A 23,437-nucleotide genomic window follows, 5' to 3' on the forward strand; every position below is an offset into this window, starting at 1 on the left:
AAATAGATTTACCGGTAAGTAAAATCTTATTTTTTTTTTGCGTGCCTACGGCGCGCACAGCCCCTTTCTTGCATGGGGGGGCGCCAACGCCGTTTCTTGCACACAGTGCTAAAATGCCTAGTTATGGCACTGCATAAAAATTGTTGGTAACGTGACCGTTATTGTGTCTGCTACAGACACCATAAAAAATATATAAACTATCCTCATTTATATTGTCCCAACAAGAGGATTAAAACTTGTTGTGGGCTCACCTACCTCCACTCTCAGCCACACTGAATGTCCACTCCTGAGTGCTCCTTTCCAGAAGCTGCAGGTATGCTGTGAAGCGATTGGTGATGAAACACCATCCAGCAGAGGAATGGACTTGTAAATGGGCAATAACGGGAGTCCTATTCTGCTGCTGCTGCTGTGGGTGCGTCTCTCGGCGGTGTGTACCAGCCGCCGGAGCTCACATTCGTGTCTGGACCGCGTCCAGCCTTTACACACCCGCTGTTTGCCTCCGGTCCTGATGTCTCATTCACGGTGGGCGCCTCTAGCATGTGGCGTCACAATAGGTGCCGTGGTGACCAGACAAATTGAAGGCAGTGATCCGGATGTAGGCAGGCAATTATAGCTGATGGTGCATCCTTCCTGGAATTTAGGGGTGCAGTCTCTAACGCGTTTCGCACCATTGGGTGCTTCCTCATAGAGCAATTTGGGTGGGGTGTGTTAACTGAAATCTAAATTGCAGTGTAAAAATAAAGCCACCAGTATTTACCCTGTAGAAACAATATAACCCATCCAAATCTAACTCTCTCTGCACTAGTTATATCTCCACCCCCCCCCCCCCCCCCCCCCTGCAGTGCACGTGGTTTTGCCCATCTGCTATCAAAGTTGCTGCTACGATCAGGTTTGAATTAGGCCCATAGTTTGATGAGTTTGGTGTTGGAGAACTTGACTGGCCCACAGAAAGACCTGACCTCAACACCATTGAGCACCTTTAGGATGAACTGGAATAAAGATTGCGAGCCAGCCCTGCTCATCCAACATCAGCGCCTGACCTCATAAATGCTCTACAGAATGAATGGGCACAATTCCCACAGAAACACTGCAAAAGAGGAGCCAACCAGTGGCGTAAGCTCGCCCCATTCGTCTGGAGGCATGATAAATGTTGTTGCCCCCCCCCCCCCCCCACATATATAAGTTAGTGATCACAATAAAATAGACACCAGCATACCTTTATAGCACACATGACTCTTTCACTTACACACACACGCCTCTTTTGCTTAAATACACCCAAGCCTTTCACACACACACACACACACACACACACACACACACACACACACACACACACACACTCGCTTCTTTCACTTAAACACACACATACCTCTCACTACACACATGTGCACTGCAGGAGGGACAGATATAACTTGTACAGAGAGCTAGATTTGGGTGTGGTGTTTTCAAACTGAAATCTAATTTGCAGTGTAAAAATAAAGCAGCCAGTATTTACTCTGCACAGAAACAAAATAACCCACCAAAATCTAACTCTCTCTGCACATGTTATATCTGCCCCACCTGCAGTGCACATGGTTTTGCCATTAGAGAAAGATTTAGCTGCTGCGATCAGGTCTGAATTAAGCCCTATGAGTCACATGTAATATTAAATAATTTTATATACAATGTAACATGCATTTTGATATTATGTATTCTTTTGATGGGGTTCAGTATGGTATGCCGGCGGTCGGGCTCCCGGCGACCAGCATACCGGCGCCGGGAGCCCGACCGCCGGCTTACCGACAGTATGGCGAGCGCAAATGAGCCCCTTGCAGGCTCGCTGCGCCCGCCATGCTACGGGCAGGGTGGCGCGCTACACGCGCCACGCTATTTTATTCTCCAGGGGGGTCATGGACCCCCACGAGGGAGAATAAGTGTCGGTATGCCGGCTGTCGGGATCCCGTCAGTCGGCATACTGAAGACCACCCCTTTTGATGGTCCTCTGCTGGCCGCAGCTTCACTGTGTTGTTGTTTTATTGTAGCTATTGCACCGGGCGCTGGATAACGTCATCAGTAGGCGTCTTCATACTGGATTCGCAGCACCTGCACGTGGTGATGGTGATGCTTTATAAGGTATGTCCGTTTTAATTATTTGTATCCTGATGATGTGTAATTGTTCTTTGAAACGATGATTAATACGCCTGCTGTGTTGAATATGTATCCCGTGTACCACCTTCTGCACATTTGATATATTGGAGCTCTGCATGGGTTGCTTAAGGAAGGTACTGGAAAAAAGCTGCACCCACTTCCACTTAAAGTTTTATACCCCTTTTCCACCTACGTACCGTGTCCGATCCGGGATGTTTAACACGGCTACAACCCGTGTCGGCTCCCCCGTTTCCACTACACTTTGACACGGGTTATTCCCGTGTCTGATCTGTTTCCACCTAACCCGGGTAAGCTCTGTAAAAGCCTATTGCTGTCATTACAAATGGACTTTTTACTGTCTCATCAAGATGATGTCATCAAAAGGACCAAAACGGAGGGGTGGGGCCTGCTCACAGCATTGCAGCAATGGACGCCGGTGCAGTAGCTGTGTCTAGCATGGAGTCGCAGACTGTTTGCAGTTTACTGCTGCTTATTTCTGCTACAGACAGCTTGATGCAGCTTTTCACCTTGTGCTACCTACTGCAGAGCTGGAGAAGGAGAGCTCAATTCTTTGCAGAGAGGGCTACCTATCGACGCAAATATTTGAAAAGGAGGAGAGCGCGTATATCATCCACTGTTGTTATTTCTCTCATAACAATGAACTCTACACCAAGCCGAAGAATGTGGATGAGAGATCGCAGACATGGGGAAGCATTCATGCAGACTATTCTAGCATATCAGGAGGAGCAGTGGATGGCAAACTTCAGGATGTCTTGCCAGTGGCGGAACAAGCAAGCGGTGGGCCCAGGTGCGACAAAATGCTTTGGGCCCCCCCCCCATCCAAGTCCACCCCAGGGGCAGTGCGCGCCGTAGGCGCGCGCAAAAATACATAGTGGCGTGGCTTCGTGGGGAAGGGGTGTGGCCACAAAATAATACCAACACAGTAGTCTCCATTATTCAAATTACGCCGCACAGTAGCACCACTACACCAGGTAGAGACCCTTTTACACCTTACAGCGAACAGATTCCTCTTTTTACACATTACAGCAGACAGCGTGCCCTTTTTACACATAACGGCAGACCGCGTGCCCTTGTTACACATTACGGCAGACAGCGTGCCCTTTTTACACATTACAGCAGACAGCGTGCCCTTGTTACACATAGCGGCAGACAGCGTGCCCTTTTTACACATTACGGCAGACAGCGTGCCCTTGTTACACATTACGGCAGACCGCGTGCCCTTGTTACACATTACGGCAGACAGCGTGCCCTTGTTACACATTACGGCAGACAGCGTGCCCTTGTTACACATTACGGCAGACAGCGTCCCCATTTTTACACATTACGGCAGACAGCGTGCCCTTGTTACACATTACGGCAGACAGCGTCCCCATTTTTACACATTACGGCAGACAGATTCCCCATTTTTACACATAGCAGCAGGCAGATTCCCCATTTTTACACATAGCGTCAGGCAGTCCCCCTGTTTTACACATAGCGTCAGGCAGTCCCCCTTTTTTACACATTACGGCAGGCAGATTCCCCTTTTTACACATTGCGTCGGGCAGATTACCCCTTTTTACACATAGCGGCAGGCAGTCCCCCATTTTTACACATTGCGGCAGGCTGATTCCCCCTTTTTACACATTGCGGCAGGCAGTCCCCCCTTTTTACACATTGCGGCAGGTAGTCCCCCCTTTTTACACATTGCGGCAGGCAGTCCCCCCTTTTTACACATTGCTGCAGGCAGTCCCCCCTTTTTACACATTGCTGCAGGCAGTCCCCCCTTTTTACACATTGCGGCAGGTATGCCCCCCTTTTTACACATTGCGGCAGGTAGTCCCCCATTTTTACACAGTGCGGCAGGTAGTCCCCCATTTTTACACAGTGCGGCAGGTAGTCCCCCATTTTTACACATTGCGGCAGGCAGGCACAAGAAAGAAGGAAAGAAGGAAAGAAAGAAGGAAAGAAGGAAAGAAAGAAGGAAAGAAAGAAAGAAAGAAAGAAAGAAAGAAGAATTATACTTACCCTCTCCGCTGGCTCAGGCTCCTCGGTGCAGCGTCAGAGACGATTCCCGGGCTGGAGAGAAGGAGGAGGAGGGAGGCTGAGAAGGGAGCCGCAGCAGCGCTGTGTTACTGGTGGAGGCGCTGCTGCTGCTGCCCCTCTGCTTCCCTATAGGCTGTTCTCGGAAGACAGCCTATAGGGAAGCAGAGGGGCAGCAGCAGCAGTGCCTCCACCAGTAACAAAGCGCTGCTGCGGCTCCCTTCTCAGCCTCCCTCCTCCTCCTTCCCCCGTCTGTAGTACCGCTGCTCCTCTCCTCTCTTCGCCGGGCGGCTGTGCGCTGCGGGCAGCGGTTGCCCGCAGCGCACAGCGACATGTAATGAGTCAGTTTGACTCATTACATGCTTGGGCCCCTGGACAGAGGCGGGCCCCAGTGCAGTGCACTGCCTGCACTGCCGGTAGTTCCGCCTCTGTGTCTTGCGCTACATTCGAGTATGTTTTGGAATATAACCCCCGCAATAACCATGCAGACCACCAGGTTCCGGAAGCCCATTGAGCCAGCCAGGAGATTAGCGATTGCTCTCAGGTGGTATTCTACCCCTGGAGAGTATCGCACAGTTTCCAGTTTATTTGGAGTAGGGATTGGCACGGTCTGCAAGATTGTCTACCAGGTCACGCGGGCATTGCTGGATACCATGTACCATCGCTTTATTTCCTTGCCACAAGGACAGCGGCTAGATGCGACTATAAAAGGGTTTAAGAAGCGTGGCTACCCACAGTGTGCTGGTGCCATAGATGGGACCCACATCCCCATCATCGCCCCCCGTGACAACCCAGCAGACTATTACAATCGTAAGGGTTGGCATTCCATTGTTCTGCAAGCTGTAGTGGACTACAAATACTGGTAAGCACTGTTTCACTAATGTGTTTGAAATAGGCTTGGGCTGTTTTATGATAATCCATAAACCTTTATTTTTAGTTTCACATATGTCTTCATAGGGTGGCCCGGACGGTCACATGATGCAAGGGTTCTCGCCAACTCCGATCTTTACAGTATTGCTGAGGACAAGCTTGGTGGATGACTTTTCCCTTGAGAGGTAAGATTATTTGTTCGCCCATAAACCAATAGTCAAGTTTTACCCCTGTAATAATATTAATGTTTTATTAACAGAAATCGGTGATCGTACATGGTGTGGACATCCCGGTCCACCTCATTGGTGATGCAGCATACCCATTACAGCGCTGGCTAATGAAGGGCTACACCCAGCATGTTCACTTATCCCCCGAACAGACATCATATACCCATGCCCCAAGTTCGGCCCGTATGGCAGTGGAGAATGCGTTTGGGCGTTTAAAAGGACGCTGGCACTGCCTCATGAAGAGGAATGATGTGGACTTGAAAATAATGCCAGATATTGTAGCAGCCTGCTGCATTCTCCATAACATATGTGAGATTCAAAAGGAAAACTTTCTCCCCGAGTGGAATGTACATGATCATGGGGCGGGGGTCACTGTACATGATGCACTAGGCTTGGTGGGGGGGCATAACGCTGCCAGCGAGTGCATAAGGGCCACCATTGCAGCTAATCTTCAAACAATGTTGCAGTAGAGAAGACAGACAAGTTTTTGTGTGCAAACAATTTTTGTTTATTTCGTTTTTCAGTTATAAAAATTTGGTTCAAAAGTTATGTTATTATATTTTTTCTTTTAAACAGTTGGCACACATTTTCTGAGGTAACAATATAAAATATTTAAGTGCAAACATGACACTGTAAAATTCCACATAACGCAAGGGGTCTTCAACATGTGTCCCTCCAGCTGTTGTGGAACAACATGTACCAGCATGTGTTGCTATGTGTTTCCACAACAGCTAGAGGGCCACATGGTGAGGACACCTGCCCTGAGGTAAAAGAGTAAAGTGCAAACAGGGCACTCTGTAAAAAAAAAACCTTAATGTTTGGTTTGGCAGGTATCGGGTTACCCCCAATATTTGGATCACACTGCCGCACATTTTCTGAGGTAACAATATAAAAGGTAGCCCCAATATCTGGATCCCACTGCCCATTTTCTGAGGTAACAATATAAAAGTTTAAAGTGCCAACAGGGCACTCTGTAAAATCAAAATAATGTTTGCATTTGTAGGTATCAGGGTTGAGGATACAGTGCAAACAGAACCTTAAAACACAAACATTGTTTTATAAACCGCTGCTCTAAGGCAGTTGTCTATATACCCGATATTCTGAGGATTGCGGGATTTGTGTTGGGGGATTTGAGGGAGGTCTAGAAAAGGGTTGGTGGAGTCTGCACAGGATCTCTCAATGAAATACTTGGTACTTTATAACATGTAAGTTAAAGCTATAGCTCTAAATTAAACCAACATATGGCCATAAAGCAAAACAAATAATTAATATTTGGCACTAGGTTGGCGGTGCTCCCAGAAATAGTTCAGTAAACTGGTCAAGGGGAAGTGTATGGTTCCTGTATAGTACAGGAGCCAAAGAGAAAAGAAAGACTATATGTCTTTTCTGGGGCACACTTTTATTGAAAAATAGTGGTTAATCTTGTAATGTTTAAAATGTAACTTTTATTAATAGTCCTCTAAAAAAATGGCTATAAGGCAAAGAGCAAGGTAACAATAATGTTAATACGCAATTGTCATAGAATTGGGTCTATCCCAAAAGTAAATTAATGGGTTAAAGTTAGGTGATATGAATCAAACTTAATAGCTCCATTGGGCGAAATTATATGTGTGTCTCAGATGTTGTAAAAGATAAATACTGTAAGTAATATAGATTTCCTTCTTCCGAATAATAAATGGCAATATACTGGTAATAAAAATACCAATGTAATGGAAGAAAGGAATATTCTCAAATCTGTTAAGCCGGGCTCCACAATGATAATTAATAAATTAGTGATTTTCACAAACTGAGATAAAAAATAATAATAATACTCTGGTTCCAGGTCTTGTGTCCTGGATTTGGATATAAATACCTGCAGTACCAAGTATTCCCTGGTGGTCTCCCAACCAGGTACTGACCTGGCTCACAGTGCTTGGCTTCCAAGATCAGACGAGGTTGGGCATACTCAGTGTGGTTTGACCACAGGTAGGTATATCCTGCTTAGATGGTGCCTGGAACCAAGTTTTTGGCTCTGAGAAATCCCAAAGTGTTTTGATGAAATAGCTGGTTGTTCTTGAGTCCAAACACTGGCGGTCTCTGATATTCCCTGATAGTTTCAAAAATCCAGAGGCTTCCACGGCCCCCTGGACTAAACTTCAAAAATTTTTGGGCGGTATGAATATAGTTGGTCTTTTTAAAGTTGTTGACCTTGGATACATGGGTGGATAGTACCAGTCGCTATTTGGAGTCAACGAGGAAACAAAAAACAAAACAAAAAAAAAACCCCGCTGCGGGCTGATTGGGTTTTAATCTGAGGTGTATATGAATATGTATAGACTCTCCAGGTTTGGCCCGGGGTACTGAGTAATAATAACAGGTCGAAACGCGTTGGAGCTACCCATCTATACTACATTGGACTGAGGACGAATATTCACCACAAAGAAGGACAGTACTGCTAATCCTTTCCGCAAACCATCCGGTCACGTGATCCGGAGTTCCGGAAGCAACCGGTTGCCAGGCGACGGAAGAAGCCCGAGACAGCGGAGAGTGGAAGGTGGAGGGGAAGGGAGAAGGTAAGTCCCTGTAGGAGGAGGAGAGGCGCGGCCAGCCGCTCGGAGAGCTCCGGCCGGGTCCACTTCGCCTCTGTGACAGGCGCACACCCCAGGTCAGCGGCCCCACAGAGCGGGCCTGATTCGGGCGCTCTACTGTGGGACGTGCTGCAGGAGGAATAGCGCCAGTCCAGGGTCCTTATTCTCCACTCTAACCAAAGCATACACTACCGCTGTCAACTGTTCATCACTTCACAAGAGAATCCTTCACTTCAGAGCACAGATTAGCGGGACGCCGCTGTCTGTATAGACTTGTAAACCGTTTGGACTTTAGTACATATTATCATTAATATTTTTTTGTGGCATTTTTCTTTTTCTTTTTCTTTTTTTCGACTTTACAAAGATTACAGCATTTGTTCTTTCAATTGAACCTTGCACTTCAGAATTTAAGCTCAAACCAGGAGCGTGCCCCAATCACTGATTGACTTTTAAACCGAATTTATACCTGTTGGGAAAGAAAGTATCTCAGCATCTTAGAATAAACAACCTTAAGTATATTACCTGCTTTTTCATTATTGATTTTAGTTTCACTTTATAACCGTATCATTCACCACTACAAATAGGGTTTGAGCGCTGGTTCCCTGTGGATTTATCCACATCTGTATACTAATAATAATATGTAACTGGTATGCAGAAATTTATAGTGTTAAAAGTGAGTATAGAGATAAAAGAAGAAAAATGGAGAATCAGGTCTGTGTTAATCACCACTTCTGCTTTTTTATCATCTGTCTGGACATCGAATGACAAAATGAGAGGGTGGTGAGAAACGACACTGAGACCGAAGGAAGATAGGGGGACTCTTCTACTGTCCCGTCTTATAACAAAGTGGCGCTCTGTTTACATACTGCATTGCAGAGCCACCCAGATTGTTTAGGCGGAATGAGAGGGAGTGCCAGAAATTAAATCTAAGTGGGAATGTCAGATATATAATGCTGGGTTAGTAAGGATACCTATACTTGTGATTAGTCATGCGTTTGATCCAACATTTGGAGCAAAACAATTGTGTGTAGTCAATCGGATAATAAATTCACGGCTACACAGTACAGTTACAAAAAGGAGGAAGTAAAAAAAAAACAAATGAGGGGGTGAAAAATATTATTGAAAATTCAATTATTAGGGATATATCAAAAAGGTCACAATGTATTGACCTGAAAAAATGTAAGTGTTCCTGTTGAAATTAATAACCACAGGGTCAAAAAAACAGGACTAAACCTTTTTTAAGGAACCATGTATTATTTGTAAATAAGTATGAGAAAGTACATTGAAAAATGAGTCCCAGACCTCTGTGCGGCTTCCTATAATACCTAGTGTATTCCTAATGTGGTCATATATACCAGATATTGCGTCCAATATGGCTTCAGAAAAAAAGTGTCCTGTGACCTACTGTTAGGTGGAGGGGTGAAATACCCCCCTTAGTCTTTGGAAACCGCCGCTGGAGGTCCGTGGTGGAGGGTGAGCCCGGCAAAGAGACGCCGGCGTCCGCGGTCCGCCGACCGGAAGTTCGGAGCACCGGAACCGGAAGTGGACGTACGTTTCGCTCAGGAGAGCTTGTTCACCAATTGCCTGCTCCCTGACTCTCTTGCTTTGGTTTATAAGGACATGGTACATCCTGTTGATTATTTAATTAATGACTGTAATAGCTGATTAAGTCCTCAGTATTTAACTGATGAAAATAACTGAATATGATACAGCTATTTGTAATAATAAGTACGGTTAAATAAAGATACATTTGTTTAAGGAAAAAAGTGAGGGCTAAATTCTGGTAATTGAAGAACGGACTTAATGAGGCTTGTTAAAGCAATAAATACTTCCTTGAGCTAAATCATTTAGAGCTGTTGGAAAAGGTAATTAAGCTAATTATAGCTTGATATTAGTTAAACAGTGTGCCTGTTACAGAGAATAGTTGGTTTGATTGTTGCATATAGTGGGGAAAATAACTATTATTAGACCGGTTGGGAAACTTAAAGAATAATATGCAGAATTGAAAAGGAAAATAACTACAAAAAATTACAAAAACTTATGACAAAAAAGTTTGAAAATATGAATATCATTGAATGAATGTAAATAAAAATAAAAATCATATAAAATAAAATGTGATTGGAAAGAACAAATTATTATTGCTTGCTGAAATAATGTAGGGAGGGATAATATTCTCTAAAATAATATATATATATTGAATGAGATTTTGGTATTGTGTGGTAAGTGTATGAATGTTGGATAAGGACAAAAAAGGGGGGGCGGGGGCTGTGGGGGGGGTTGTTGTGGGGGGGTTTTATTGTGTATTAGTGGTTATGTGAAATGCTGGTGATGTGGTGTGGAATTGTTTGGTGGAATAATGGACGATGTGAATACCTGTAAATTAAATTGTAATATATAATATATAATATATTACAGGGTCGGAGGGACTTGGGCTGTCGCATGGGCAGACGGTGTGGAGGGAGAGGGAGGAATGGGTGAGGGTAGGGGAGTGGGAATGGGCGTGACATAGTGAATGGACAAGGGGAAGCTGATGTGAGTGGGGTAAACCATGGGGGGATAGGTGAAGGAAGGGAAAAGGTAAAGAGTGAGAAGGAGGAAATGTGAACTGGACTAGATGCGGGGGGGGGGAGGAATGGAGTTTCACATATGTATGGGGTGGTGAGGAAAGATGCAAATGGGTGAATAAATCTGGAGTGGGAGGGAACATGGATGGGGAAAAGGAAGGGGACAGAAGGGGAGAACTGGGGGACTAGCGGGAGGTGAAGTGGGTAGTGGGAGAGTGGGGTGGCTGTGGGGAGTGTTAGACCTGTGGTGAGTGGTTATAGAAACTCAGAATGTTAATACAAGCCTTCTTGGCTTAAGGCAATGAAAAAAGAATATAGAGACATTATAAGAAAACACTGTAGCTGATATATTCATTAAGACCATTTGGGGCTAGAGTATTCAGTCGAAAAGTCCATTCACTTTCTTTTTTAAGAAGTGTAGTCATGATGTCTCCGCCTCTGATTCCCATTTTGACTTGTTCTAAGCCACATATTTTTTTAAATCCTGCGGGGAGCAGGAATGTTTTTGTAGAAAGTGTCTGGAGACAGTGGTAAGTTGTTTCATCCTTTGTTGGTCTCTACTAGCATTTCTTATGTTGCTCATATGCTCAAAAGCCCTATGCTTCAACATGCGTGTGGTGATTCCTATATACTTAAGATTGCATGGGCACGATATGCAATAAATTACATTGGTGCTTTTGCAATTAAAGAAATCCTTGATTTTGATGGTATCCCCATATCTGTCAATTGTTGTTTGGAGATTGACAATATGCTCACAGATTTTGCAATTTCCACATGGATAGCTTCCTATTGCAATGGGGTCTCGTGCTGGTCTTGATATGAAATGACTTTTTACAAAATGATCTCTCAGATTTGGAGAACGTCTCCAGCTGAGATCTATTGTATCATTGAGTTTCCGTGACAGGTCGTTATCAGATAGCAGAATAGACCAATGTCGTTGTAAAATGGATTTGATTTCTTTCCATTCATCACAGAAGTCCCCCACAAATCGAATTGTCGTATTATCATTCGTGGTTTTGGACTCATGGAAAATTAGTGACTCTCTTGGTGTATGAAAGCAGATCTTTTTAGCTTTTTTGATGGATCTGGAACTGTATCCTCGTTCTTTCAGTCTATGTGCCAGTTCTTTACTTCGAGTGGCAAAAATCTTGTCGTTGGAACAGTTTCTTCGTAGGCGTAAGAATTCCCCTTTGGGGATATTGGTGATTGTAGGGGGAAAGTGGGAGCTGGTCTGATGTAATAAAGTGTTAGTAGAGGTACTTTTGCGGTAAATTTCTGTTGAAAGGAGATTATGCTCGTCTCTGTATATTCGGAGATCCAAAAAGGATATGCTATTCGAATTACATTCAAAAGTAAACCTGAGGTTTAGGTTGTTGTTATTGAGATGATTTATAAAACTGCCAAGTTCCTCCGATGTTCCACTCCAAATCAGGAGAATGTCGTCTATGTAACGAGTCCATAGAGCGACATGTTGAATGTATTCCTCCATACTGTCTGTGAATACAAACTCCCTCTCCCACCACCCCAGGAAGAGGTTCGCATATGTTGGGGCACAAGCTGCCCCCATTGCTGTCCCTCTTACCTGGGTGTAGAAGAGGTTGTTGAAAGTGAAATAATTTTGATGTAGTACAAAATGTAAGAGTTGGAGCAAAAATTTATGGAAATCCGTCATTTCTTCCGTTTTGAGAAAGTATTCAACAGCTCGTATACCCAAATCATGTCGGATACTCGTATATAGAGCCTCCACATCCAAACTCACCAGTAGGTGTGTTTCTTCTAATTCAATGGTGTTAATTTTACGAAGGACATCGGTGGTGTCCTTGGTATACGATGGAAGGCTCATTACATGATCTCTTAGATGTGTATCTATAAAGATACAGGCTTTTTCCAGTAAGCCTCCATTGCCCGATACAATTGGTCGACCTGGAGGGTTATCAAGGTTCTTATGTGTCACGATCCGGGTATCTGGACGCCATTTCTTACCCATCAGATGCCTCCTAAGGCTGGCTCAGCGCTCCAGGACCGGATCCCATCTGTTATCCTAATGTTCACATTCCTGCATCCTCTCCTGTCTCTCTGAGACGCTGTCACAGTAACGCCATATTACATCTGGCATGGCGTCTCCCGCGGCCTCCGCCGCCGTCCCTGAGCTTCTGCATGCAGAGTGTCAGAGTGGCGATTACGTCAGCCGCGGCCTCCGCTGTGTCCGCGTGGTTGGATGTGCACTTGTCAGCCTGGCGTCTCCTGTCTCCAGTGGCCGGCGCCGCCATTACTGTTTTCATTACCACATGGATTACAAACCAAACTTCCCTCCAAGTGTCTGCATGGGCGCAGCCATCTTGGATTCTGTCAGCTGATCATTTCCTCCAATCTGTTGTCAGTATTGTTAATCTGCATAATTGCCTAGCCAATCCCTTCCTTGCTGCAGGTATAAATACACTGTGCCTGAGCAAGGAAGGCGTCAGTGCTTTGGTTGTCAAACCTAGTTCCTGTTTGTCTCTCTCCTGTGATTGTCTTCCAGGTTCCAGCTCCTGTCTCAAGACTTCCACCATAGAGACTCGCACCAGCATTCCACCTGCGGTGTAGCCTGACTCTCTGATCCATTGTGGATTCATCTGTTTCCAGCTTCAACATTACCTGCTTCCAGCCCAGCTTCCAGCAGAGTACAGCTTCTCTTAAAGGGCCGGTGTCCTTTCTACACTTTACCACTCTCCACCGGTATTATTATTTCTCCGCTCTCAAACTCTACATTTTACTCATATTGCATCGCTCTCAAGCTTCATTTATTATTTAACTGGTTCCAGCCAGTATCCACTCCGTGCTAACAACAGTCTGGTTCCAGCCAGTATCCACAGCAGCTGTTTTATCTTCAGCAACCCAGCTTTTCCTGGAACACCAGCTGGTACAATCCTGGGTTATCTCCATTGCTACAGTCGGGCCTGGTAAGGTCTTTCCATCTAGAAGATTATAAGAACTATCTCACACTACCAGTGCCCTGTGGCTCCTGCCACCCTGTAGTACCCAGGAACTGTATTTATTCTTTGCTGACTTTTATGTTTTCTTTTACTGCTGCTGTGTTGCGGAGTTGTCATAATAAACATCATTGACTTTTATCCAAGTTGTCGTGGTCACGCCTTTGGGCAGTTATTATTCATGTTACTTACATGTCCAGGGGTCTGATACAACCTCCCAGGTTCCGGTAAATCTCAGCCCCTACAACTGAGGCTGCCTCCCGTCAGCTCAGGCCCTCTGTTGTGACAGTAAGCACTGACCTAATGAATCCAGCCGGAGACCAGGATCAAGCGGCCAGGCCGATGGAAGAACTGGCAGCCCGACTAGAACATCAGGAGGCTGCACAGGGCCACATCATCCGCTGTCTCCAGGATTTCTCTACTCGGCTGGATGGGATTCAGACAACTCTCTGTGGATCAGGCGCGTCTGGTGCGTCAACCACAGTGACTCCAGCTATAACCCCACCCACCTTACCCATTTCTGCTTCACGTCTTCATCTTCCAACGCCAGCAAAATTTGACGGATCTCCAAGATTCTGCAGGGGATTTCTCAACCAGTGTGAGATTCAGTTTGAGCTACAACCTGGCAATTTTCCCAGTGACCGTACAAAAATTGCCTACATTATTTCTCTTCTCAGTGGCTCAGCCCTTGATTGGGCATCACCGTTATGGGAGAGGTCCGACACCCTGCTATCTTCCTACACTGCCTTCGTGTCAACATTCAGGCGCATCTTCGACGAGCCAGGCCGGGTAACCTCAGCTTCATCCGAGATTCTCCGTTTACGCCAGGGGTCACGTACTGTAGGACAATATCTGATACAGTTCCAGATCCTGGCATCCGAACTGGCATGGAACGACGAGGCCCTGTATGCTGCATTCTGGCATGGCTTATCTGAGCGTATTAAAGATGAGTTAGCTACCAGAGACTTACCCTCTAAGTTAGATGAGCTAATCTCACTCTGCACGAAAGTTGATTTACGTTTCAGAGAGAGAGCAATTGAGCGTGGAAGATCATCTGCTCCAAAATCTTCTGCTCCTCCTCCTCGCCAACTGTCACCAACTAAAGATGAGTCCATGCAAATTGGTCGTTCCCGTTTAACTCCTGCTGAGCGCCGAAGACGTCTTTTCAAGTCTCTCTGTCTTTATTGTGCAGCTCCGTCTCACACCATTAATGCCTGTCCCAAACGTCCAGGACTCCAGACCCTAGCTCGCCAAGGAGAGGGCCGGCTAGGAGTAATGATCTCCTCTCCATCTCCTCAAGATTGTAATCTCCCAGTCTCGCTTCAAGTTGCTCAACGTTATCGGAACGTCATTGCCCTCCTTGATTCCGGAGCAGCTGGGAACTTTATTACCGAAGCCTATGTTAAACGGTGGTCCCTACCCACCGAGATACTTCCTGCGTCCATCTCCTTAACTGCCGTGGATGGCAGCAAGATCTTTGAGGCAGTTATTTCTTTAAGGACTCTACCAGTTCGTCTGAGAGTGGGAGTTCTTCATTCCGAACTTATTTCTTTTTTAGTGATTCCAAGAGCCACACATCCTGTGGTCCTGGGCCTTCCATGGCTCCGTCTTCACAATCCTACAATTAATTGGACGACTACGCAAATCCTGGCATGGGGTTCCTCCTGTGCTGAGACATGTTTGTTTAAAGTATTGCCTGTCTGTTCTTCCTCCCCCAGGTCGTCTGATGTTCCACCTCCTCCATATCAAGATTTCACGGATGTGTTCTGTAAAGCTTCTGCTGATATCCTTTCTCCTCATAGAGAATGGGACTGCCCGATTGATCTCGTTCCAGGGAAGGTTCCACCTCGAGGCCGAACTTACCCGTTGTCTCTGCCTGAGACGCATTCTATGGAGGAATACATTAAAGAGAACCTAGCAAAGGGGTTCATTCGACCTTCTTCTTCTCCAGCCGGCGCAGGCTTCTTTTTTGTAAAAAAGAAAGATGGTGGTCTGCGGCCGTGCATCGACTACAGAGGTTTGAACGACATTACCATCAAGAACTGTTATCCTTTACCCCTGATTACTGAGCTCTTTGACAGAGTTAGCGGAGCTACCATCTTTACAAAGCTGGACTTGAGAGGTGCATACAATCTCATCCGGATCCGTGAGGGTGACGAGTGGAAGACCGCCTTTAACACCCGTGATGGACATTATGAGTACCTCGTCATGCCCTTCGGATTGAGTAATGCTCCAGCTGTCTTCCAGCATTTTGTCAATGAGATCTTCAGAGACATTCTATACCGTCATGTCGTGGTCTATCTAGACGATATCCTCATTTTTGCCAACGATTTAGAGGAACATCGTTTTTGGGTTAAAGAGGTTCTGTCCCGTCTCTGTGTCAATCATCTCTATTGCAAATTAGAGAAATGCGTCTTTGAAGTCAAGTCCATTCCGTTTCTAGGGTACATTGTGTCCGGTTCCGGACTAGAGATGGATCCTGAGAAACTACAAGCAATCCAAAATTGGCCGGTACCCTTAACCCTCAAAGGGGTCCAGAGGTTCTTAGGGTTCAACAACTATTACCGAAAGTTTATACGAGACTTTTCCACCATTGTGGCGCCTATTACTGCTTTCACTAAGAAGGGTGCTAACCCGTCCAAGTGGTCTGAAGAAGCCATGCAAGCATTTCATCTTTTAAAACAAAGGTTCATCTCTGCGCCTGTTCTGAAACAGCCTGACATCGACTCTCCTTTCATCTTAGAGGTGGATGCCTCCTCCGTTGGAGTAGGAGCGGTGTTATCTCAGAGGGCTAAAGATGGCCATTTACACCCTTGCAGTTTCTTCTCCCGGAAGTTCTCCCCAGCTGAGCGCAACTATGCCATTGGCGACCAGGAGTTGCTAGCCATCAAGCTCGCTCTAGAAGAGTGGAGGTATCTGTTGGAGGGAGCTTCTCATTCAATCACCATACTTACAGACCACAAGAACCTTTTATATCTGAAAGGCGCACAATGTCTCAACCCTCGTCAGGCCAGATGGGCACTTTTCTTTTCCAGGTTCGACTTTAAACTCCAGTTCTGTCCGGGCTCTCAGAATCGCAAGGCCGATGCCCTTTCCCGCTCATGGGAGCAAGAAAATGAGTCAGAGTCTTCAGACAAGCATCCTATTATAAATCCGTTGGCATTCTCCACGGTAGGGATGGACTCTACGCCCCCATCAGGGAAAAGTTTTGTGAAACCGATGCTAAGGAAGAAGCTCATGCATTGGGCCCATGCTTCCCGTTTTGCCGGACATACAGGTATCCAAAAAACCCTGGAGTTTATCTCTAGGTCCTATTGGTGGCCAACTCTGAAAAAGGACGTCTTGGAGTTTATTGCATCTTGCCCAAAGTGTGCTCAACATAAGGTATCCCGCCAGTCGCCTGCGGGGCAACTGGTTCCACTATCTGTTCCCCGTCGACCTTGGACCCATTTGTCGATGGATTTTATTACAGAGTTACCCATGTGCAACAAGTTCAATACCATCTGGGTGGTAGTTGACCGGTTCACCAAGATGGCACACTTCATTCCTCTCACCGGTCTTCCGTCAGCTTCCAAGTTGGCTCAAGTATTCATACAAGAGATCTTCCGACTCCACGGTCTTCCTGAAGAAATTATCTCAGATCGAGGAGTTCAATTCACAGCCAAATTCTGGCGAAGTTTATGTCAAGTCCTCCAAGTCAAGCTAAAGTTTTCTACAGCTTACCATCCTCAGACCAATGGTCAAACCGAGAGGGTGAATCAGGACTTGGAGGCCTTCCTCCGCATCTATGTGTCCTCCTCTCAAGATGACTGGGTTCAATTACTTCCCTGGGCCGAGTTCTGTCATAACAACCAGTATCATTCTTCATCTGCTTCAACACCATTCTTCACTAACTTTGGATTCCACCCTAAAGTCCCTGAGTTCCAACCGCTTCCAGCAACTTCTGTTCCCGCAGTGGATATCACCTTGCATCAGTTTGCCAATATCTGGAAGAGCGTACGATCAGCTCTGCTCAAGGCATCGTTCAGGTACAAGAAGTTTGCGGATAAGAAGCGTCGAGCAGTTCCTGCTCTCAAGGTGGGTGATCGGGTATGGTTATCCACGAAGAATTTGAGGTTAAGAGTTCCCAGTATGAAGTTTGCACCTCGCTATATCGGTCCTTTCAAGATCGAACAAGTCATCAATCCTGTTGCTTACAGACTTCAGTTGCCTCCCTTCTTAAAAATACCCAGGACATTCCATGTTTCCCTGTTGAAACCGCTGATCTTGAATCGGTTTCATTCCTCACTTCCTCCAACTCCGAAAGTCCAAACTCAACGAGGCGTTGAGTATGAAGTAGCCAAGATCCTGGACTCACGTCACCGTTACGGTCAACTACAATATCTTATTGACTGGAAGGGTTATGGCCCTGAGGAACGTTCATGGACCAATGCTTCTGATGTCCATGCTCCTGCCTTGGTCCGGAGATTCCATTCCAAGTTTCCTCAAAAGCCAAAGAAGTGTCCTGGGGCCACTCCTAAAGGGGGGGGGTGCTGTCACGATCCGGGTATCTGGACGCCATTTCTTACCCATCAGATGCCTCCTAAGGCTGGCTCAGCGCTCCAGGACCGGATCCCATCTGTTATCCTAATGTTCACATTCCTGCATCCTCTCCTGTCTCTCTGAGACGCTGTCACAGTAACGCCATATTACATCTGGCATGGCGTCTCCCGCGGCCTCCGCCGCCGTCCCTGAGCTTCTGCATGCAGAGTGTCAGAGTGGCGATTACGTCAGCCGCGGCCTCCGCTGTGTCCGCGTGGTTGGATGTGCACTTGTCAGCCTGGCGTCTCCTGTCTCCAGTGGCCGGCGCCGCCATTACTGTTTTCATTACCACATGGATTACAAACCAAACTTCCCTCCAAGTGTCTGCATGGGCGCAGCCATCTTGGATTCTGTCAGCTGATCATTTCCTCCAATCTGTTGTCAGTATTGTTAATCTGCATAATTGCCTAGCCAATCCCTTCCTTGCTGCAGGTATAAATACACTGTGCCTGAGCAAGGAAGGCGTCAGTGCTTTGGTTGTCAAACCTAGTTCCTGTTTGTCTCTCTCCTGTGATTGTCTTCCAGGTTCCAGCTCCTGTCTCAAGACTTCCACCATAGAGACCCGCACCAGCATTCCACCTGCGGTGTAGCCTGACTCTCTGATCCATTGTGGATTCATCTGTTTCCAGCTTCAACATTACCTGCTTCCAGCCCAGCTTCCAGCAGAGTACAGCTTCTCTTAAAGGGCCGGTGTCCTTTCTACACTTTACCACTCTCCACCGGTATTATTATTTCTCCGCTCTCAAACTCTACATTTTACTCATATTGCATCGCTCTCAAGCTTCATTTATTATTTAACTGGTTCCAGCCAGTATCCACTCCGTGCTAACAACAGTCTGGTTCCAGCCAGTATCCACAGCAGCTGTTTTATCTTCAGCAACCCAGCTTTTCCTGGAACACCAGCTGGTACAATCCTGGGTTATCTCCATTGCTACAGTCGGGCCTGGTAAGGTCTTTCCATCTAGAAGATTATAAGAATTATCTCACACTACCAGTGCCCTGTGGCTCCTGCCACCCTGTAGTACCCAGGAACTGTATTTATTCTTTGCTGACTTTTATGTTTTCTTTTACTGCTGCTGTGTTGCGGAGTTGTCATAATAAACATCATTGGCTTTTATCCAAATTGTCGTGGTCACGCCTTTGGGCAGTTATTATTCATGTTACTTACATGTCCAGGGGTCTGATACAACCTCCCAGGTTCCGGTACATATCAGCCCCTACAACTGAGGCTGCCTCCCGTCAGCTCAGGCCCTCAGTTGTGACATTATGTACCTTCGGTAGAAGGTAAAATGTTGGAGTTCTGGAGTTGGTCACAGATAGGAATTCATGTTCACTTTTGGTTATGGTGCCTGAAATGAAAGCTTGTTCTACAATCCTCATATACTGTTGCATATAATTGGCTGTGGGGTCAAACAGGCTTTTTTTATAGCAAGATTGATCATCGAGTTGTTTGTTTGCTTCAATCAAATACATTTCTACTGGCCATATTACCACATTCCCCCCTTTGTCAGAGGGTTTGATCAAGATGTCAGTCCAAGATTGGATTTCTCTGATTGCTTTCCGTTCATTTTTAGATAAGTTGCCTACTGGTTTGGAAAATTTTCTTTTTAGGTATAGTCTGTCCAGGTCCCGGGAAACCAAGTTGGTAAACACCTTAAAAATATTTGGCGAGTAATAATTTACGACTAAAAAGCTGTAGATTCACCTGCCATTGGAATCTATTGAATTTGGTTGTAGGTGAGAAACTGAGGCCCATTCCCAGTACCCGTTGTTGATCTTCCGTCAGGATATGTTTAGATAAGTTGACAATCTGTAAATGGTTTGAATCATAGTTTATTTCTGTTTCCTGCGGTTTGGATATCTGCTGGGAGATGGGGACCCCCATTTTTCTCTGCCTCTTCTTCTTACTCCTCCTTGTTTTTCTTTTCCTCTGGTGTTGAAATCCCGTGCACCTCGGGTTTGTTCTAAAAAACCGGATACCAAGTTGTTTTCTCGTCTGAAGGTCGTGGAGTTCCTTGGATCCCGTGTCTGATGGTCGGATTCTTCTATACTTGAGAGTTCAGTTTCCGAAGATGATGGAGTTTGGGGGTGTCCTGTGAAACGCCCCTTCCTGATTGGTCTTGTCCAGTAGAAGACCCTGTTGTTAGTAAAATCCCTTTTGTCCCTGGAGAATTTGCTCTTTTTGCGATCTATTATAATCTGTTCATAGATCTGCAGATCTTTCTTGATGTTCTCAAATTTGCTCTGGAACTTGGAATTTTGTTCCCACTGTTCCAAATTTTTGCCTAATTTCTCAATTTCTTTTGAGCAATCATCTAGGACAAAATTGTTGTGTTTGATAAGGATACAGATTAGATCCTGTGAGCATTTTAACAAGGTTGTTTGAGGGAGGCTCATAGTTGTATGGACCATATGGGTGCTGTGGGTAGGCTGTGTCTTGCTGTTGTGCTTGTGTGGTATTCCCTATGGTACGTGCAAACGTGCGTTCAAAAAATGTCATCTGCCTATCATGCATGGTCATTAACTGCCTCATAAAAGTTTGATGCATTTCTCTTTCTGACGCAAGAAATCTCTCAAGCCGTGCATCTTCCTGGGCATTGAGCTCACTATCCGCCTCACGCAGGTGATCCACGATAATGGACTTCATTGCTCTGACCGTTTGTTCAGTTTTGTTCAGTTTCTTTTTCCGCTGTGGAACGTTGTAGACTGTGAAGGAGATGAAACAGAATGTAAGCAACAGTATAAAAATAGCAGTGGTAGCATATACGTGTTTGTGGCCTTCTCCCACCTGCACACTAGCTATACTCTGCAACATTACCATGATTCTATTAAAAAATATCAGTGGTAGCATATACGTGTTTGTGGCCTTCTCCCACCTGCACACTAGCTATACTCTGCAACATTACCATGCCTTTACATAGATTCTGTATAGGGACTGCTGCAACTGTATTTGTAATGGTAATACTTACTATTTGAGCGCAAATTCGTGGTCTTGGGGGGTTGCGACGTCTCTGCCTGAGACTGTGGTACGTCCTCAATAGTGGCACTGATGGAATCATCATTGACGGTCGAGTCTTCGAAACTGCTGTCCGATATAAGCAGCGGGGATGATGGGCTGCATTGTGAGCTGGGAAGGCTGTGCTGTGTTTCGTCACAGTCCTCGTCGAGTGACATCTGGTGACTGGCAGAGCTGGATGACGATAGTGCTATGGGATTTGTTATCGCAGTTTTGCCGAAGACACTATAGCATAGGTCATAATATGCCCATTCCATACGCCCAGCACCACTTTTCTTGCGGTTATGGTCGTGTACTTTGGTGAATTGTCTGCGTAGTGCCTTCAATTTGTTAACGACTTGTTGCTGTGTTTTTTGGATGCCCCTTTCTGCCAGCAAAAGGGATATGTTCTTGTAGACGATAGCATCCTTAACTGTTCCAGTCACCTGCCTTCTAATTTCTTCCTCTCCCCGAATATTAAGCAGCTCTTTGATCTCTGTGTCTGACCAGGTATGGCTAGCCATGTTGCTGTGCTGGAGCTTCTGCTGCTGTATATTGTCTGTTTGTTTGGAAGCTGCTGCAATAAAAATATCTGTATGTACCCAGCGTGACTTCAGAGTGTTTTGTTTGCAAGCTGCCTCAATGCTTGCATGTGCCCAGCGTAGTGTTGTTTGCTGCTGCGGTGCCTGCATGTGCCCAGCGTGTCTCCCAGGGATGACATCATCTTCCAGTGCCCCAGAAGCACCAATCAGCGTCTCAGAGCGTTACTCGGGTCTGAAAACACGTGTAATGACCGTTTCCACTGCACCGCTATCCGTGTCATTACCGTGTTCTACTCAGGTAAATAGCCGGGTTGGATTCCCGAGTCACTCAACCCGTGTTGACCCGTTTCCACCTACTAAAAACCCGTGTCGATGCGCGCCCCCGTGCAAAAACACGGGTAAAAACAGCTAGTGGAAAAGGGGTATTAGTGTGCTCACTCAAAGGAACTGCATTGACAACTGTTGCCAATATCACCAATCCACCAGGGGCTCAGTAATAATGGATGGATCAGCACACCAGCTTAATTCAAAAAGTCACAGTTCCAGTTTCATGCAATAAAAGCATATACAAACATGCAGCAGAAATAAAACTGTAGTTTTTACAGCCAAAGCAGCATTTCAGGGTTTATTGCCCATATTCATAGAGTGTCTAATGGCTGTTTCGGTGTGCCTACACCTTTGTAAAGTACTGCCAACTATTGAATGCGAGTATTAGTGGTGGGTTCAGCTTACCTGTGATGTATAGAACCCATGCAGAGCACGAGGCGCCAGCTAGCCGCCAACCATCGGTAGGCGGAAGCATACATCACCATCAACACATGGTGAAGGGACGAAGGTTCCGCCATACCAGAAGGGACATGGCCGCACTTCTTCCCATCTCTCACAGACCGGCAAATGAAACTAGGGAGCAAGCACTGAGCTGGGGGAAGCGAAACGAGTACCCTTGTGCCGTAAGTGACGTCACTGGCAAAGTTATCTTTATTAAACAACAGAAACCAAACCTAGATAATAAATAAAAAATCATAGGGTTTGGTATATGCAGTGGCAGCCAATGTTATGTCCATAATTGACACCGGGCATTGTCCAGATATAAGGAGGCCTGGTACTAGTAGGTCATACATACCGTACTAACAATAGCTCCCCCACTGGATAATCCAGGGAAATAAAAACCTGCTACTGGTGTACAAAAGTATTCTGAGAAAAGTACTAAAAAATAATATAATGATTCATTAAAAATAAAACGCTAATGTATAGGTAGGAACATTCCAAAACCTGATTTCAAAAGCAGAATTTACAGCATGCTTAATATGACACCATTAAATCATGTCACAAGTCATGTATGTTACAATAGCAACCAGCAATTGAGCATGGGCCTGCCACTGCAGGTACTGTACAAGCACCAGTGTAATGGCGAGACTATAGGGGAGTCTCACTGAGTAAGCAGGGCACCACACAGTAGTGTGAAAGCAGTGGGCAGCCACAAGCAGTGCCATGTTGGTGGGCAGGCAGAGTCCTGGTTGACAGAGCCGCTGCGGTGCCAGTGATATGTACACAAAGCAGTGCTGAGTGCTGTTCACACAGTAGCGGCATGCAGGCAGGTCATTAGCGCTACCAGTACTGCTGTTGGAAGTGCTGATAAGATTATTGAAAGCAGCCTTGTGATTGGCTGGAAGTTGCCTGTACAGATGCGATGCATACTCCTTGTTCTCATTGGTCTGCTAATCCAGGGTAATTGTTTAATTTTTTGGGGCAGTAGGAGACTCTGCCTTGAACTGTGAGTCTCCCCCCAGGATGCGGGAGGGTAGTCAACTATGGTATTATTCTTACATCATAGTGTATAATAATAATAATAGGATATTCTGAGATGGCAACTTAATCCTATAGAAATACTAATGAAATGGTCTTAATAAATGTAGAATTGTTTAGAATTCTGACCAATCATGGTTTAA

The 23,437-nt window shown here is 45.7% G+C and overlaps 1 long non-coding RNA gene and 1 pseudogene across 1 annotated transcript in view; one reads left to right on the plus strand and one right to left on the minus strand.

Annotated features, from left to right (window-relative positions):
• LOC134932849 (uncharacterized) overlaps window positions 1–5,823 on the plus strand; it is a 103,333-nt gene extending 97,510 nt beyond the window's left edge. The window contains exons 2-4 of the long non-coding RNA XR_010179509.1: window positions 2,022–2,112; window positions 5,128–5,225; window positions 5,300–5,823. This is a non-coding gene — a long non-coding RNA (uncharacterized LOC134932849). The remainder of the gene's footprint in view (window positions 1–2,021; window positions 2,113–5,127; window positions 5,226–5,299) is intronic.
• A 1,293-nt stretch (window positions 5,824–7,116) lies between these two features.
• Window positions 7,117–7,234, minus strand: LOC134937694 (5S ribosomal RNA; annotated as a pseudogene).
• Window positions 7,235–23,437: the final 16,203 nt, after the last annotated feature.

Source organism: Pseudophryne corroboree, chromosome 6 (assembly GCF_028390025.1).
Source record: "Pseudophryne corroboree isolate aPseCor3 chromosome 6, aPseCor3.hap2, whole genome shotgun sequence".
In the NCBI taxonomy this organism is placed as follows: Eukaryota; Metazoa; Chordata; class Amphibia; order Anura; family Myobatrachidae; genus Pseudophryne; species Pseudophryne corroboree.